We start from the raw sequence: 17,033 nt of genomic DNA on the forward strand, positions 1-17,033 counted from the left end.
AACAACCACCGGCAATGACTCATCCTTGGCGGCAATTTTAAATGTACGACCTTGCCTCCCCGCAGTATTTGATTGAAGAAAAAGTTCTAAGGACCTCCGATTAGGCGATTCATTACAAGTTTTTTTTTTTTTTTTTTTTTTTTTTTTTTTTTTTTTTTTTTTTGAGTTTTTTTTTTGGCTTCTATTCCTTTATATTGATAAGTTAGGAATCTACAGCCATCTATAGACAGAGGAGGTTATTAATGGTACAAGGGGTTTAAAGAATAAGAGTGTATAGTAAGATTCTTTTAAGGTTTTTAGAGAGTTGGGTGGGTATATAGTAAGTTAAGAGTCCCCTACACCAGCTTCACGCTAAGAGACTCAACATAGCATTACAAGTTAAAATATTGAGTTGCCAGAAATGATTTTTAAACTTGCCAATGACAGAATTAAACGATTTTTGCTACATTATGGGCAGGGCCAGATTAAGGGGGTGGCCATGGGCCACATGGGCCGAGGCCCATGGCGGCAAATTTAGGGAGCGACAAATTTTGCATTTTTTTTTAAATTGTAGGGATAAAAAAAATCGGATTCAGAAAAAAAATTACAAACGAGAAAATCGTCTTTCGGTTACATAAGAGACAGCATCTTTAATTAGTCGACTTCAGAGAGAAACCAAACAAGCAATTTGGCATGGAGCGGCGCGGCGCAGAGAGTAATGATGAAAAGGAGGAGCCCTCGGCGCGGCGCACGGTGAATCGAGTCAATGAGAGAGGTCGGACAAAATTTTGAAACTTTAAATGCTTATAACTCCGCTTATACAAGAATCTGATGTTCTGCAAATGGTTCCATTGGTTTTCTCGTAAAATTTTCTTCTAACATCACTCCTTGAACTTTAAAATGTGACGGAATAAACATCAACATTTGCAGTTTTTGTCAAAAATTTCATGTCCGACCTCTCTAATTGACTCAATCCACTGTGCGGCGGTCGGCATGTAACACATATTAGCACCTACAAGACTGCATGAATACTTCACGCAGTGCGTCAAACACAGTGCGTTCAGCGGCTGTCGGCGTGAAACGCATAGCGCCTACAAGACCGTAGGAATACTTCACGCATTGCACCAAACACAGTGAGGTCAGCGCGACGTGGCGGCGGACGTTAAAATTATTAAACCACATTTATGTTTGTTCTTGCATAATTTTTACGTTCATTTCTTACAAATGGAAGGCCTTGTTCACACAGAGATAGATTTACGGAACTTAACTTACGCGCAAAGTTCCGTGAACTTTTGCTAGCAGTGCTGACGGGGCTTTCGCAAAAAATGTGCCCAACACGAGTAAACTCGTCTTATGCACCCCTCACCCTCCGACACGTTCACATGATGGTTTTTACTGATGTTTCGAAACGAATGAGAAAGGGGCGGCAAAATACAGGCGGTCCATGGGCGGCAAGTAGGTATAAATCCGGCCCTGATTATGGGTGCTCCAATCAACTATACCCATCCTTTTCAAGATGATGTCAAGATAAGATGTTAGGTCTTGTTTTTAGTGTTTCCCAATCCTAAATTATCTTGGTTTGACAAATATTCAACCTAGAGCAATTATTCAAGATGTTTTGACGTAATATAAAATCAATCGCCTCTGAACTCCAAATTCGTAGTTTTTTCTGAGATTCATAAGAAGGCCCAACAGTTCGATGAAGTCTAGTCCTGTTGATGTGTCTCACTTAAGAAATTTACTCATATTGCACATAGAGATATTCTAAAAAAAATACAGTTCAGTAGTGTCAAAGAATAAGGAGAATAAAGATATGGTCTTTTACTTGTATTTCAGATTAGTGAGTAATGCGGTTGCTGTTGCTGGAAATAATTCTTTGATGAAGAGTAACGACGCATAAGAAACGCCTTCATTGAGAAAAGATACTTCCTAGCGTGACTTCAGAGGTCGAATAGTTGCATCATATAAGAAAACCCAATCAACAGCGACGCCGCGTGAGTAAATGCGATTGCCTCAGATGACTACTTGATGAGGAGCGACGGCGCATTTAAAACGCCTTCATTGAGAAAAGATACCTCCTAGCGTGACTTCAGAGGTCGAATAGTTGCATCATATAAGAAAACCCAATCAACAGTGAAGCCGCGTAAATAAATGCGATTGCCTCAGATGACTATTTGATGAGGAGCGACGGCGCATTTAAAACGCCTTCATTGAGAAAAGATACCTCCTAGCGTGACTTCAGAGGTCGAATAGTTGCATCATATAAGAAAACCCAATCAACAGTGAAGCCGCGTAAATAAATGCGATTGCCTCAGATGACTATTTGATGAGGAGCGACGGCGCATTCGAAACGCCTTCACTAAGAAAAGATACTTCTCATCGAGGCCTCAGAGGCCGAATAGTTGCATCAGTTGAAAACCGGAACAGCAGAGTAGCAGCGTGTGCTTTCCGCAAATTAAAAATACGTTCATGATATATACGTATAGTTTAAAAGACTGCAACTTTCCTCCGTAATCATTGATTGGTAAAATAGGAAAAAATAAAACTTGAGTTTTAGCAGTGGTTTACCCTGTCTTTCCTCACACTTTTCAATTGCATCGGAACTATTAGGGGACATGGCAATGCCATTTTATGAGATCCTATGCTCATGTAGGATAATTGGATGTTTTTACGTCCACATATTATCTTGGCGGAATTTTTCAAAACTCGCACTTCAGAGCTTTTAAAAATTGAGAGAGTTGCAATCACGGCAACCCACGAGAGATCCTATAGTTAGTCGATCATTTTCTCCCTTAGTCTATAGGAATCAACCATTTCAACCAATAGAATCGTTCCATACTCCCTACGTCCTCTTTGTCCATCGTTTTGTCTGGCAATTTCAACAATCAACCCGCATTGGAGATCTAAGTACTGGACCAATTCTCACGAATTTTTTTCTCGAAGGTAGATCGGATTATCAGAACCCAAGTTATGTAGCAAAATGAAAATATTCTATGAAAAAAATTTAGAAAATGAAGAAAAAGTGGCTAGCATTGTGGAAAGTAGACAAGAAATTTAAAGTGAGTGTCACTTTAAATTGAGAAATAGTGTAGTATTTACCAAAGAGAATAGGTCTATTTCCTGTCTACAAAATGAATCTGTTTTCCATCTGAAAAATTGACAGGGCAATTTCCGTAAGAAAAAATATCCAAAAACCTGATGGAGAATAGAGAAAAATTGGATGTTTTCTTTATCTATTTCTCAGAAATTTAAAATTCAGAACACAGGTATAAAAAACACAGAATGTAGACAAGAAAATTGTCTGTTTCCCTCGTATTTAGTGTCCGGAACATAGACAGAAAATAAAAGTTTTTCAATAATTGTCTTACTTCTATTTTATACGTCTATTTTATTTCCATTTTCTTTCTATTTTATTTTTCTGTCTAGAAAATTGAAAATTTCTAAATTAGTGGTAGACAGAAAATAGAACCCCATGCTACTTGAGTAAGCAAAATCTGTACAAATGAATTTCACCATTTTTCTTGTTGAACCGTGGGAATCGTCTTCCAGCTCCCCGGCAGCATTCCGCGGAGCACCAGCGACGTTCCGTTCGGTTCCAGCGCAACTCTTCCCCCTCGCCCCTCGCCGGCTAATCACGCCGGAGGGGGGTGGGGGGTGGGCTGAAACGGGGAGCGCTGAAACGGACGGACGTCAGTGGTTTCAGTCTAGCCGTGTCTCGCCGCGTCGCTCGACTACCCCGTGCGCTCCGACGCTCCCGCCACACATGGCCACCACGTGACGAGATCGCGACGGGACTCCCCGCGGATTTGTCGCTGGTTCTCGCGGATCCAATCGAGAGATTGGACTCGATTTCAAGCTGAATTTTCGGGTAAAACACGTAGATTGAAACCTATTGCACCTTAAAAACGGCAGAAAAAAAATTGTATTTTTTCGATTTTTTTTTGTATTTATTTATCCTTTTTATCCTTATCGGCAACGACTGGAGAAAAAAAAAACTTTTACCAGAAAAAGGCAATTAAAATTACAGTAAGAGGTGAAATTTAATTTTCAAAAAGAAAGTTAGGTGACTCTTAAAAGATCCACAAAAAAACCCACTTTTACTAGAAAAAGGAAATCATAATTACAGTAAGAGGTGAAATTTAATTTTTTTTAAAAAAAAAAAAAAAAAAAAAAAAAAAAAAAAAATGTTAAGTGACTCTTAAAAGATCCGCTGGAAAAAATGCACCTATGCTGAAATAAGCCAATTATAATTACCATAAGGGGTGAAATTAAATAAATAAAAAAGAATGTTAAGCGAATCTTAAAACACCTACTGTAATTGTTACCAGTGAAATTATTGTTTGAAACCCGTGCTAAAAAAAGCTTTAGCAAAACTGGTTTTGGGGTTAGGGACTCCACATTGGACGTTAATCCAAGTAAAAAAACACGAGAGATAAAATTTAAGTGGAGAAGGTGTTAACATCGCTCTTGAAAAAACTCATCGTAATTTTTAACACTGAAATTTTTTTAAAAAAATGTTAGTTTTTTCGAGACTTACACGCATAAATTTTACTCAAGCTATAAAAGACAATTTTACGTGTGGGACCCACAAAAACTGTTAAAATTTGTATTAGGAGATCTCTTGTTGGGTGTTAATTCAATAGAGATGATTACTATGTATACATATATTTGATCTGAAGGTTGAAAATACAATCCGATAAAAAAACAAATATTTTATCAACAAAATCTTAAAAAATAAACATTATCTTCTCTTCAATAAGTTTCTAAGTAGGTAAGTAAGAGAATCATTTTACCCTTAACTTGAGTTGCCTTTCTCGGGTAAAACTTGAATACATGTTCTGCAAGTAAAGAGGGTCACGGCTAAAAAGTGCGCAAGTTTTAGGAATTCGACAAAATTCTAGTGCATTCCCTCTTCCTTGCTCACAAATCGACACAATTGTTGAATTGTCTTTATAATTTCTGTTTGTATTTTATTTTTCCCTCATTTTTAAAAAGTTTTTCCATTTTCAGAAACATTGGCGTCTAAACATAAAACGAACCGTCAGCGTTTCCGAATTATAGACAATTCTCTTTCTCTAAATATGAGCTTCGTCATGTTTCGCCGTAACTTTGGATTGTTAGAAGAAACTCAACCTCTTCACTCACCAAACGTCGCATTTATCAGCTTGGATGGAAATTCAGGTATGTGAATAAATAAATTACTTTTCATAGTCTCCATTTAGTAAATCGGAAATACCCAATTAGTTCATGCAATTTTGGTAGCACCTGTGGAGAGAATGAGACCTCCATTGCCTCACAAATTTGCGCCCTTAAATAATCCGGAAGGGAATTATTTGTTTTTTTTTATTAATTATTTAATCATATAAGTTTTTGGTGTGTGTATGTGTCCCACTAAATGATCTTAAAAGCTCAAAGGGAACTCCTAACTCTGTAGAAACGATTTGCTAAACAACATAGTTATGTTGGCACAAAAAAAAAAAACACAAAAAAACACAAAAAAACACAAAAAAATTTGGAAGAGATTCGTGTCGTCTGAAAATATTTCATGCATTACTCGCAATTATACAATTTCATGTTGTGGTTCGCAGACAAGTTTAATTTTTTTCTGTATTTCCTGAGAGCATTTTACTTTATTTTAAAGACGAGAAACTCTGGAAAAAATGGATTGCTGATTTAACAATTAACTTGTTAAAAAAATATGTCCGACTTGTTTCAACAGTGCATCTTACAATAATGGAAAGCTAGTAGCTTTTTTTATAATAAAATCTACAGTGAAACATGTCGGACACTTTTTAACTACGAGATTGTTGAATCAGCAATATCATTTTCTCCATGAAAATAGGATAGTCGTAGACAATTTATGCGCCCATTTAAAGCCCAACATGTACTTTTTGTTAGCGAAAAAAATCCTCGGTTAAACAATCAAAATAGTTTAAAGAGGGTTCCGCGGTCGAGCAAACCGACCGCTTTAGCTGTTAGAACTGCATTTCAGTTAAGTGAACCGGAATTTTCTGTTCTTCGAATCAAATATGTGGTTTTACGCTTTTACGAACCGAAAAACTCGTTCAGATGGAACATGTTCCTTATCGACCGAATTTTCTCGGTTGGGTGAACTTAGATTTCGGCTCACTAAACTGAAAGGATCGGTTCGCTCTGCTGAGGGTTTAATTTTCTGACCCGAAAAAAGCATCTTGAACTTTTCGGTTCGTATATAAAAAACTTTTACCTCCGTATACCGTCTTTGCAAGCGTGCGCTGATCATTACAGTTCAAGTGTGAGATCGTAATCGTCAAGATTAGGCGGACATGTTCTTCAACAGGACTTTAGGGTGTACTCTCTTTGCGGCTACATATTCTTGACATTTCCTCTCGACGAAACGAAACATTGAACACTGTTTTTAAGGATTTAGGATATTTATTTCACGGGCTGAGTGACGTTTTCTTTTCCGATGAGACATTTTGGAATGGAGAATTTGCATGCAAAATTTTTATTGATTCATCTGAAAGTGCTTTAAGGAGCAGATTTCACAGTATTTTTTACAATTTTTTTCTGATATGGGAAATAGTATAAAAATAGATTTGAATGTGAGAAAATGCACCGCCCAGTGACGTCATCTGCCGGAATTGCCCATTTAAACACATATAAATTTTAGCAGATTAAATCAATTTGTCATATCTTCTCCAATAATTGTTCAATTCATGAATCAAGGGTATCCTCGTGTTCAGTTCACCTAGTGGTTTCCACCTAAGTAGGTACGAAATTCATCAAATTTCAGGTACCTGCAAATTCTCTATTTTAATTTTAGCAAGTAGATTTAAGTCTACCGGAGATGATAGAACAGAGGGCTGATTCATGATTTTGATATACAGAGCGATTATGAAAAAGAAGAAAAGGGGGAAATGAAGGAATCCTGTAGGTGGAGCTGGCGGTTGCAATAGACGAAGCAGGTAAGTAATAGACTAACTAACGGCGACCGCGACCCACGAGAGACCCTATAGTTAGTGCAGCATGTGCATTGTGCAAGCTCCAGCTCAGTCTATAAGAACCACCCGTTTCAACCTATTGGATTGCCTCATTTTCCTTTCGTCTTTTTTGTCTATAGCTTTGTAGATCGATTTCAATAAGCAGCCCGCTTGGCTTCAGTCTGATACCATTTCAAGAGGGAATACAAGTGCTCGGCATGTGCCTCGCAAAGATGAGAGAGGTCGGGCGGGGTAAAATATGAAAAAAAGTTTCTGCCTTAATCGAATAATTATTTCAATAAGGGGACAACTTGGAAAAATAAAAAGTCCGTTTGGGAAATTGTTTCCAGGGCTTCGTGCATTTTTTATTGTTTCCCCAAATAATTTTTTTTTTTTTTTTTTTTCATTTAGATTGAAAAGATAGGCATCGATTCCGTTCATTTCAACAAGGGTTCATACCATGCGGAATTTATTACTTATAGATATATTTTTTTCAACGAACAAAAAAATAAACAGTGATAAATATACCCCTTTTTTTTAAAAAAAAATGTATAGCGTCAAGGTTTCCTTTTTATTCTTAATATGACAAATATACTGGAAAAAAACACATTGGATCTAGAGTCCAGACTCTTAAAAACGTCGACAAGAAAAAGTACTCTTGGCTCAATCCGAAAGCAAAAATCCGATTGAATCAAGAGCAGTTTTTCTTGTCAATGTTTTCAAGAGTCTGGATTCTAGATCCAATGTGTTTTTTTTCCAGTGCATAGCGATAAATTCAGACCCCCCTCCTCTCCCCCAATCCTGATGGGGTGTCTTTTTGTGCCCTCAGAACCTCCTCGATGAGGTCCCATTCTACTTCCCACCCCACAAAAAATTCTCGGATCCGCCCACGTTCGGGGCCCTAATTACAAATTTCGATCCGGAAAGCGGCAGGAAGTAAAAGTGCTCAAAGCCTAACGAAGGCTTTCACGTGTATCGGCAGAGGTGCACACAAGGGGGGGGGGTGTAAGAACAAGGGTGTAATCCTCCCCGTGTAGTGAGGGGAGAAATTTATGATCGGGGCAGGTGAGGGATCGAAGGTGGAGGGGGGGGGGGGTGCCCGGCACAAGTCGGCAGAGCAGAACCGAGATGCCCTCGCGCCCTCGCGGGGGTGAAGTTGATTCTGCGGATTTGAACGTTTCAATTGCGGAAGAATAATTGAATTTCCTCCCGAACCGGAACGGAGCCGAGCGGCGCACAATAGGATGAACCGATCGGAAAAATCGGACATATTTTTGGAACTTTAAAAGTTACATCTTCGTTAGTACGAACCCAAATAGCATTTTTCAACGGGAAAATCGTGATATTTTGAAATCAAGTTTCGACTTTTTTAAAATTTTTGGCGATAAAATTGCTAGGACGATCAACACCGCCTTGCCAGGGCCAGTTTTTTGCCAGTTTCCCTCGATGAAAACCGAATATATTGGACATTTTTGGATGTTTCGCTTCAACTTTTTCAGACGTTTTTGATACCTGAAAATTTCAAGGAAAAAAATGAGTAACTTTCCTAAAGAATACATGATATGGGGAAATTTCACGGAAAAATCGCAATATTTTGAAATTGAAAGGCGACTCTTTTACGATTTTTGCCGATAAAATTGCCGAGATCATCAACACTGCAGTGCCAAGGCAAAGCCACCAGATTCCCCTCTATAAAAACCGAATTTACTGGACATTTTTCAAATGTGCTTCAACTTTCCAGACGATTTTGTTCCCAATTTGATGTAAAATACCTGAATATCTCAAGGAAAATATCAGAAACTCTCCTAAAAAATACACGAATAATCCGGGGAAATTTGGCAACTATCGAATGTTCATACGGCGTTTTTCCTAAGCATCTGATCGATTATCATCGATCTTGTCGCAAGTTTATCTCTATAGAATCGCGTTCGATAAAATTTAAATTCTATCTCAATTTATCACGATTTTTTGTCCGATAATATTTCGATAAATCGCGGTTGATAAAATCGCGGTTTTATTGTAAATTTATGCTTTGAAATTGCAATTTATTGCAATTTTTCATCCGATAAGATTGCAATAAATCGACGTCGATAAAATCTCGATATTGTCCGATCAAATCGTAACTTATCGCGATCACTTCTACTCGGAAACTTAAAAAGTGGTTTTAAGAGGACTTTTTTTTTCTCTCTCTGTGTAAAATTTCCTTTCGAAAGCACCCCTTCAAATTTACAATGTGCCCAAATAAACATCAAAATTTGCAGTTTTATGAAAAAAAAAAAAAAAAACAACAAGACCGACCTCATCGAGCGACTCCTTCCACCGTGCGGCGCGGCGCCGGGAGCGATAGATTACCTGCCGAACCTCGCCGAAGCCGGACTGCGCGGAGCTCACGCGGTGATAGCGCTGGGGGTGTGAATTGGGGGAAGCTACCCCCTCCTCCACGCCTGGGAGAGTTTACCTTTTTTCGTGATTTAGATCACGTCTTCTAGATCACTCGAAGCGGCTTTATTTTAGGTTTTTTAATTACCGATGGCTGAAGTCGAAACATGCATTATTGTAGTGTTTCAAAAACTTTGATTTTAATTATATTTTTTATTTTTTTCACTGAAAAAAAAACACATTGGATCTAGAGTCCAGACTCTTGAAAACATTGACAAGAAAAAATACTCTTGATTCGATCCGATTTTTGCTTGAATCAAAACGAAATCGCATAAATTTTTATTAATTCGTCTTTGAAACGTAAGTACTTTGTGTTTCAAATTTCCTGAATAACATTGGAGCAAAAACTGCGCAAAAAGTTTTGGATATTATTCAGTGACTATGCTTTAGCATAACAGTCATAGGTAAAATATCTAATACAAGCCCCACAAAGTTAACAAAGGATTATGCAAATCAATGGTGTGGCTTGCACAAAAATAAAAGTAAAGCTATACTCTGGGTCGGGGTTTTTCGGAGCTTCTGCTGGCGTATATTTTATTGTCTTGCCCTCTCCAAAAGCCCCTCCCCCTACCCTGCTGACGGCACAATTCATAAATTAAGGGTATTAAGAACGAAGGATCTATGTGATTTGAGAAAAATGCTGTTCCAGCTGAACAGTGAACAATTATAAGTAGAATTAACCTCATGTCACCAATGAACCTCACATTGTGAGAGGAAAAAGTGAGCACCGCAGCTTATTTTTTTCACGTGGTACTAGCCGCAGCCGCAGCCCATAGTTTAGGAGGGAAAAAGCAGAACTTAATGCGGGGAAATAAGCTGCTTAAGGAACGACTATACTGCCATGTTAAGAAAAAACGCCAGATAAACATTTGGACGGAGTTAAACAGAAAGGAACCAAGCCACATCAGGATCGAACCGAGAAAAAGAGGTTTAAAGTTTGGCTCCTGCATAAGACTCAATGTAAAAGATAGACTTCAAGTTCAATTTCTGCAAAATTCGCTCCAACAAAAACTTTGAATTTTTGGCGATAGATAGCTAGTAGAGCAGTGGCTGAGTTCAAAACCACTCATAACTCAATTTTTTCCAAAATGTGGGTTGGTTCCTTTCTGCTTAACTCAGTCCATTTGAGAGTAGCCAAATTTCCTCCAATTAAATGCATATTTTTGAGGAACGTCATGAATATTTCCTCTTAAAATTTTCGGATAATTTAAGTCTATAGAAAGAAAATTCTTCGAGAAATTGCACGGAAAATATCCACGAGTTTTCCTGGAAATTTCGTATTCAATCGAAGTAAATGGCGACTGACGAAGGTTCTTTCGTATCTCCTTAGCACGGCAGTATGAGCGGCCATTTATTTGGGAGAGCACCCTTGAAGTTTCCCACACATTTCACATTCGCGAACCTTGGATCAAGCGAGCGTGGAATACAGAAAATTGTCGACGCAGTCTGGCTTCGCAGTATGTCGTGCAAACATCCCTCACCGTCCACTCTCGTTCAACACCTGGTTCCAAGCCCCCCCCCCCCCTTCCCTCCCAACTCCTCTCAATCCAAGAACTTTCGATAACCCCGAAAGTTTGTCCAGCCTCCTCCACGCAGGAGAAAAAATGAGGTAAAAAAGTTGCTCCCGCTAACCGAACCTCCCACGGCGAACTTTGATGCGGAACTTTTCGGGAAGGAAACGCCGCGCCGCGCCGGTGGCGTGGCGCGAATTGCGATATATCGATTGTTATGCCGTTTAAACCTATGGAAAAGGATCGATAAATAGGGTGTTCGCAGCGAACACCTTAATAATCGATTCTTTACCGTAGGTTTAAATGGCATAACAATCGATGCGTCGCAATTCACGCCACGCCACTGGGAAACGCCACCTCTGCAATACCAGTCTCACTGGGAGCCGGAGCTGGTTCAGTGGCGTGGCGTGAATTGCGATAAATCGATTGTTATGTCATTTAAGCCTATGGTAAAGAATCGATTATTAAGTTGTTTGCTGCGAACACCCTGTCTATCGATCCTTTACCATAGGTTTAAATGACAGATCAATCGATACCTCGCAAAGCGCGCCACGCCACTGAGCTGGTTTGTATTGTTAGGGTTGGCTCGTCAGGCGATACAATTTTGTGAGGACATTCTACACAATTTGAAGGAACGGGAAGGGGGGGTGTCGATTAGGGGCACATCAACCGGGGAACAAGGTGGTAAAACAGTGCTGGGTCCACACTGTTATGCGGAAAAAGCTTTGGCCTTGCTTTTTCCGCTTTTTGAAGTTTTTGGTGAAGGAACTTTTTGAAGATTTTGGTGAAGGAACTTTTTGAAGTTCTTGGTGAAGGAACTTTTTGGAGTTTCTTGTCAAACAGTATGGACCTAGCACTATTTTACCATCTCATTACGTATATTTCGGGCCACAGTTTGTAGTGTATTTTTATTGGTTGTACCAGGGGTGAAGCGCGAATGATCGATATTTCTCCATTTGAAGTTAAGGTAAAGAATCGAATATTAAGATATACATCGCGAACACCCTGTTCATAGTTCCTTTTCTATAAATTGGCAGATCAATAGATATATCGCAAATTACGCCAAGCCACTGGTTTGAACTGAGGAACTAATCTGTAAGTGCGGCTATAGTGATGTGAAACCTAATCCATCGATTCAGCTAACGTATTGGTCCGTGATTAGTTTCGCCTGTGCCAAACTTTCTTGTCACCACTGGGTGAAGAAGAGCTTGTAAGATAGCGAGAAAATAATCAAGGAGTGTCTTCATATGCAGGGCCGGATTTACTTACTTGCCGCCCATGGGCCGCCTGTATTTTGCCGCCCCCTTCTCATTCGTTTTAAAGCATCAGTAAAAACCATCAAGTGAACGTGCCGGATGGGGAGGGGTGTATAAGACGCGTTTACTCGTGTTGGACACATTTTTCGCGAAAGCCCTGTCAACACTACTAGCAAAAGTTCACGGAACTTGGAGTTCCGTAAACCTATCTCTGTGTGGACAAGGCCTTCTATTTATATGAAACGAACGAAAAACTTATGTAAGAATACGTGTACATAATAATGTACATAAACGTGGTTTAATAATTTTAACTTCCGCCGCCGCGCCACGCTAACCGCACTGTGTTTTGCGCAATGCTTGAAGTATTCCTGAAGTCTTGTATGCGCTATGCGTTTCATGCCGACCGCTGCTCTACGCGCACAGTATTAGGCGCAATGCGTGAAGTATTCTTGCACTCTTGTAGGCGCTACGCGAACCGGCGCAGCGACTGCGCTGTGCGTTAGGTGCAATGCGTGAAGTATATGCATGCAGTCTTGTAGGCGCTATGCGCTTCACGCCCCCTGCTGCTGACCGCACTGTCTTTGACGCAATGCGTGAAGTATTCATGCAGTCTTGTAGGCGCTATTATGTGTTACATGCCGACCGCCGCGCCGCGCTGAGGGTTTCTCCTTTTTATTTCAAGTTCTCGTCATCATTGCTCTTTGCGCCGCGCGCGCCGTTCCAGGCCACATTCCGCGCGTGTTCGTGTCCCTCTCTTAGTCTTAACTCGACTAATTAAAGGTGCTGTCTATTTTATCACAGAAAGACGACAAAATTAGAGATATACTCTAAGGAAATGAGAGATTTGGTCACCTTTTCTCGTTTGTAATTTTTTTTCTGAATCCGATTTTTCTTTACAGCTACATTTAAAAAAATTACAAAATTTGCTGGCCCCCCTAAATTTGCCGCCATGGGCCGCGGCCCATGTGGCCACCCCCTAAATCCGGCTCTGTTTATATAAGGCCTCGATCTTTAGCTTGAGAAGAGGAGAGAGCTCATGCAATCATTGAGAATTTGGAGAAATAAGTAGATACATTATCTTCTAAAGCATGTATCGATCGTGAACTTCCAACCAATTTTTGGGAGGACTTAATTTTTTTGTCCGTTTTTTGTATTGCCTCTCGGCGGGTAGAGCAAGCACATAAATATGACTTAAGAAGCTCCTGAGTACAAAAATGGAAGGATCGTATCAGTACAACTAGAGGATAACAATAATACATACATAAATAGCCCGAATAATTCAACTAAATAACATAAGAAAACGGATAATGAAGGCTGGAAAACAATAAACACAAGTCTGGGACGTTTTAGGGTGGTTTCAACCCCCTCCTCAATCAGAGAACAAAAATATAATACAAAGCTTAAAAACCAAAATCTCTAGACCCCTATTCGTGATTTAAAAAAGTGAGGCTAAAAGTGGTAAATTTGTAATACATTTTAAAATTGTTTCTTAGTTGAGGAAGGGGTTGAAACTACCCCGAAACATCTATGTCTTTAGGTTTATTGTCTTTTAGCCTTGATTACGCGTTTTCTTGTGTTTTTAGTACTACAACAAAAAGTGCTACCAGTACCACTACAATACTAAGACAGCATTGGCCTGAAGACTTTTGATACATTATGGCTTTGCCTGATTTTCATTGACGTGATATGTCGCTAAGCGACGGATCAGGAATGTATTGATAAAAGCAAGAAACGATACCATTCGATAAAATATTGATGAGCTTAAGTCTGATGTGCAGCTGAGACCCGGCACCACATAGAAGAGGATAACTTAGGAACTTACGACAAGGTCAAAAAGTAAGACAACTGCTTATCGTTGAATATTCTCATTTTCAGCAAACAACTAGTCATGCGTGCACTTAAATACGCTCACTCAACCCACGACTAAATTTTCAAGAACTTGATATTTGCCTCGGCTCTTCGTGATTCATCTGAAATTGGAAAGCTGAATGATTTGCCCGGTCATCCGATTTTGCAACAGAGCCTTTTTTCCCCTCTTATTTTCCTTTTGTTTAACTACAAGGGACAACAAATTCAACACTGAAACGCGCGTTTTGGGAGAATATTTTTGGCGCTGTTGCCACTTGTCATGCTCGCTAAATCTCGACCAGAGGCTTGCGCGATTGATTTTTCTTAAAGGCACCGAGGAAGTTATGAGATGCGGAGAGTAGATTTTTGTTCTTACTTAAAATCAATTCAAGAATCTTTGAATTTACACGTCTTTCTACAGCATTTCATGTCATGAAATTGAAGCATAGATTGGAGGTTTCAGTCCAGAAATACATTTCAAACCTCGTAAAGTCCATATTTTTTCCTTAGTTGAATGTTTTTCAGAGAAAAGATACATAAAACTACAAAGGGAAGTTTGAAAAATCCGCTTCTCTACCAGGTATCATTATACAAATAGGTACTTGAAAAAGAATATCGCGGGCCGAAGTGTAAGATCACGGATCTTTATTACAGTGTTTCACAATTTCTGCTGCTATTTAAGTTTTACGAAGAGAAACAGGCAAATTTTACAGCTTGAAATTTAGACAGAATTTTCTACTGACAGAGAAGGAAAATCAAAGCAGTTTTCAAGAATGTTCAAAACAACAACAACAACGAAGTATGACAGAAAGTCTTCATAATGTTGCAAAGAGTGATGCGCAATTTCACACTTTGGATATCGATATTCGAATCAATTGAAGAAGGATCATGGAAACTATTCAAAAAAGAGCAACTGAAATAACCGATCAAGGAAAATTATACTTCCTCGGCAAAGAAAATTCAAATTAATTAAAAAAACAGTGTCAGAACTTAAATTACTCTACTGAAAATTTAGTTTCTTGAATTTCTGCATAATTGCATGTATTAAATATGACTATATAAACCATTTCTTTTAAGCCTAGATGCATGAAATTACAACAATTTCGGAATTTCGCGCATCTGGGCAAAAGAAAAAAAAAAAAAAAAATGGATGGTCACAAAAATGTAGCCTCTGTGAACCGCACGAAGTCCCTTTTCCTGTCCACGCTCAAATACTTATTTCCTTTCGGTGCGATAAAAATCGGGGATAATCGGCTACGCTGCATCACTGTCACGAGACGCGAGAAAAGGGACGGCCCTGCGGCGAAATCCCCCCGCGACCCCAATCGATCTCCCTCCGCCCCCTCCCCTCGCCGCGGGAGGACCACAAATATTGAATCGTCGGCGGGATGATATTGCCTGCAATTCGACATTTTAGGCCTGTCGGACTCCCAGCACTTCGGCGGCGGTGTGGTGACGTCAAAGTCGATGATTTCCGGAAACTGCCATCCTTAGAGGAACGTAAACAATGTTGTCGAGCGGACAAATAAATGAGGTATTTTTAACCTGACTCGAGGATGAGAATGCGTAGCGCCATTACGATACTGAAAAAATGCTGCGGCTGTGGAAGTCGTCATTACGGGCTATACAAATATACCGTCTGTTCCGGGCTCAGAGGTCGAAAGTTCCGGGTGCAGCACCCGGAGCATCAATCGAGGCTACGGCTCCAGCACCCGGAACTTTCGGCCTCTGAGCCCGGAACAGACGGCATGTGTATAGAGCCCGTAACTTTTTTTCAGTGCATTAAAACACTGAAAAAAGCTGCGGCTATGGAAGTCGTCACTACGGGCTACACAGGTATTCCGCTCGTTCCGGGCTCAGACGTTGAAAGTTCCGGATGTAGGAGTCGTAGCATTGACTGCTCCGGGTTTAGCAGCCACAGCAACGGCTGCTGCACCGGAAATTTCGGCCTTTTGGAACGGATGGTTTGTCTACACAGCCCGCAAGTATGATTTTTACAGCTGGAGTTTTTTTTTGGGAGGGGTGAAAATTTAAATATTTCTGATTATATTCGATATTTTAAAATAAAATTAGTCAAAGAATTTCCTTTAAATCTTCTGTAAATATAATTAAAAAGAAAATTCATAAAAAAATCAAAGAACAATTGAGGCGTAAGGTGCAGAAGGGGCATTTTTTGATTGCGGTGTTTCAGAATCTCCAATGATAATTTATATTGTAGAGAGGAAACTAGTGGATACATTTTCTGAAATTTTTCGCTTCTAGCATCGTAAAATAATAACGACGATTCAGTAAAATTTCAACGAATTTCATACATTTGCTTTAATGATGAAACGTTAGCAAAGATTCCGAGACACCATAACCAAGAAATGCCCAAGATGTTCAAACGTCGTTTTTCTTTAGCACGGCAGAATAGGATATTAGATCGGAATTTAAATGCACAGCTATCAAACGAGTGGGAGGGCCGGACGGGGGAATGGAAAACTTTCTGCGGGAGGGCCATAACTCCGTCAGTCACGCCGCAATCTCCAACTCAGATATCATGGAAAGAATTTCACACAAAATTAGAGAGGAAAAATAAACAATGCTTTCCCTGTGGACACCGCCAACGAGCTAGTTATAGACTGCGAAGGAGTCAACGCACGGCGCAAGCTGCCAAACCTCCGTCGTTTGTTATTCGCAAAAAAATTTAACAATCCTAGTATGACCCTCGAGTGGTCAATTTTGCATATCTTGTCAGTTGAAGGCGAATGTAGCGAAGGAGACATAAAGTAACAAACGTTTTGGAATTTTACATCACATGTTTTGAGAAATTACTTCGAGATCGGCACCTTAGACTGGGTTAGAGTTTGAGCACCGCGATTAGAGAAGCATCATATCAGAAAACATTTCAAACAAAGTTAACAAAGATCACGCTAAGCGCATCGAATATTTTCAGAATTAACCTATTAGCGAGAAATTAACATTTACTGGATGTTTACTCTTCTGAATGTTTACTAATCAATCCATTACAACTTTATGTTTACCAAAAAAGGCTGCTA

At 39.6% G+C, this 17,033-nt stretch overlaps 1 protein-coding gene across 2 annotated transcripts in view; it reads left to right on the forward strand.

Moving 5' to 3' along the window:
- Positions 1–3,667: 3,667 nt before the first annotated feature.
- dcma (decima) overlaps positions 3,668–17,033 on the forward strand; it is a 331,402-nt gene continuing 318,036 nt past the window's right edge. Inside the window, exons 1-2 of one of the 2 annotated variants that reach the window (XM_072303213.1) lie at positions 3,668–3,847; positions 4,975–5,160. The gene's annotated coding sequence lies outside the window, so the exon portion shown is untranslated. The remainder of the gene's footprint in view (positions 3,848–4,974; positions 5,161–17,033) is intronic. The other variant, XM_072303212.1, reaches the window with a different exon arrangement.

The sequence above is a fragment of the Bemisia tabaci genome, chromosome 8 (assembly GCF_918797505.1).
Source record: "Bemisia tabaci chromosome 8, PGI_BMITA_v3".
NCBI classification, from domain to species: Eukaryota; Metazoa; Arthropoda; class Insecta; order Hemiptera; family Aleyrodidae; genus Bemisia; species Bemisia tabaci.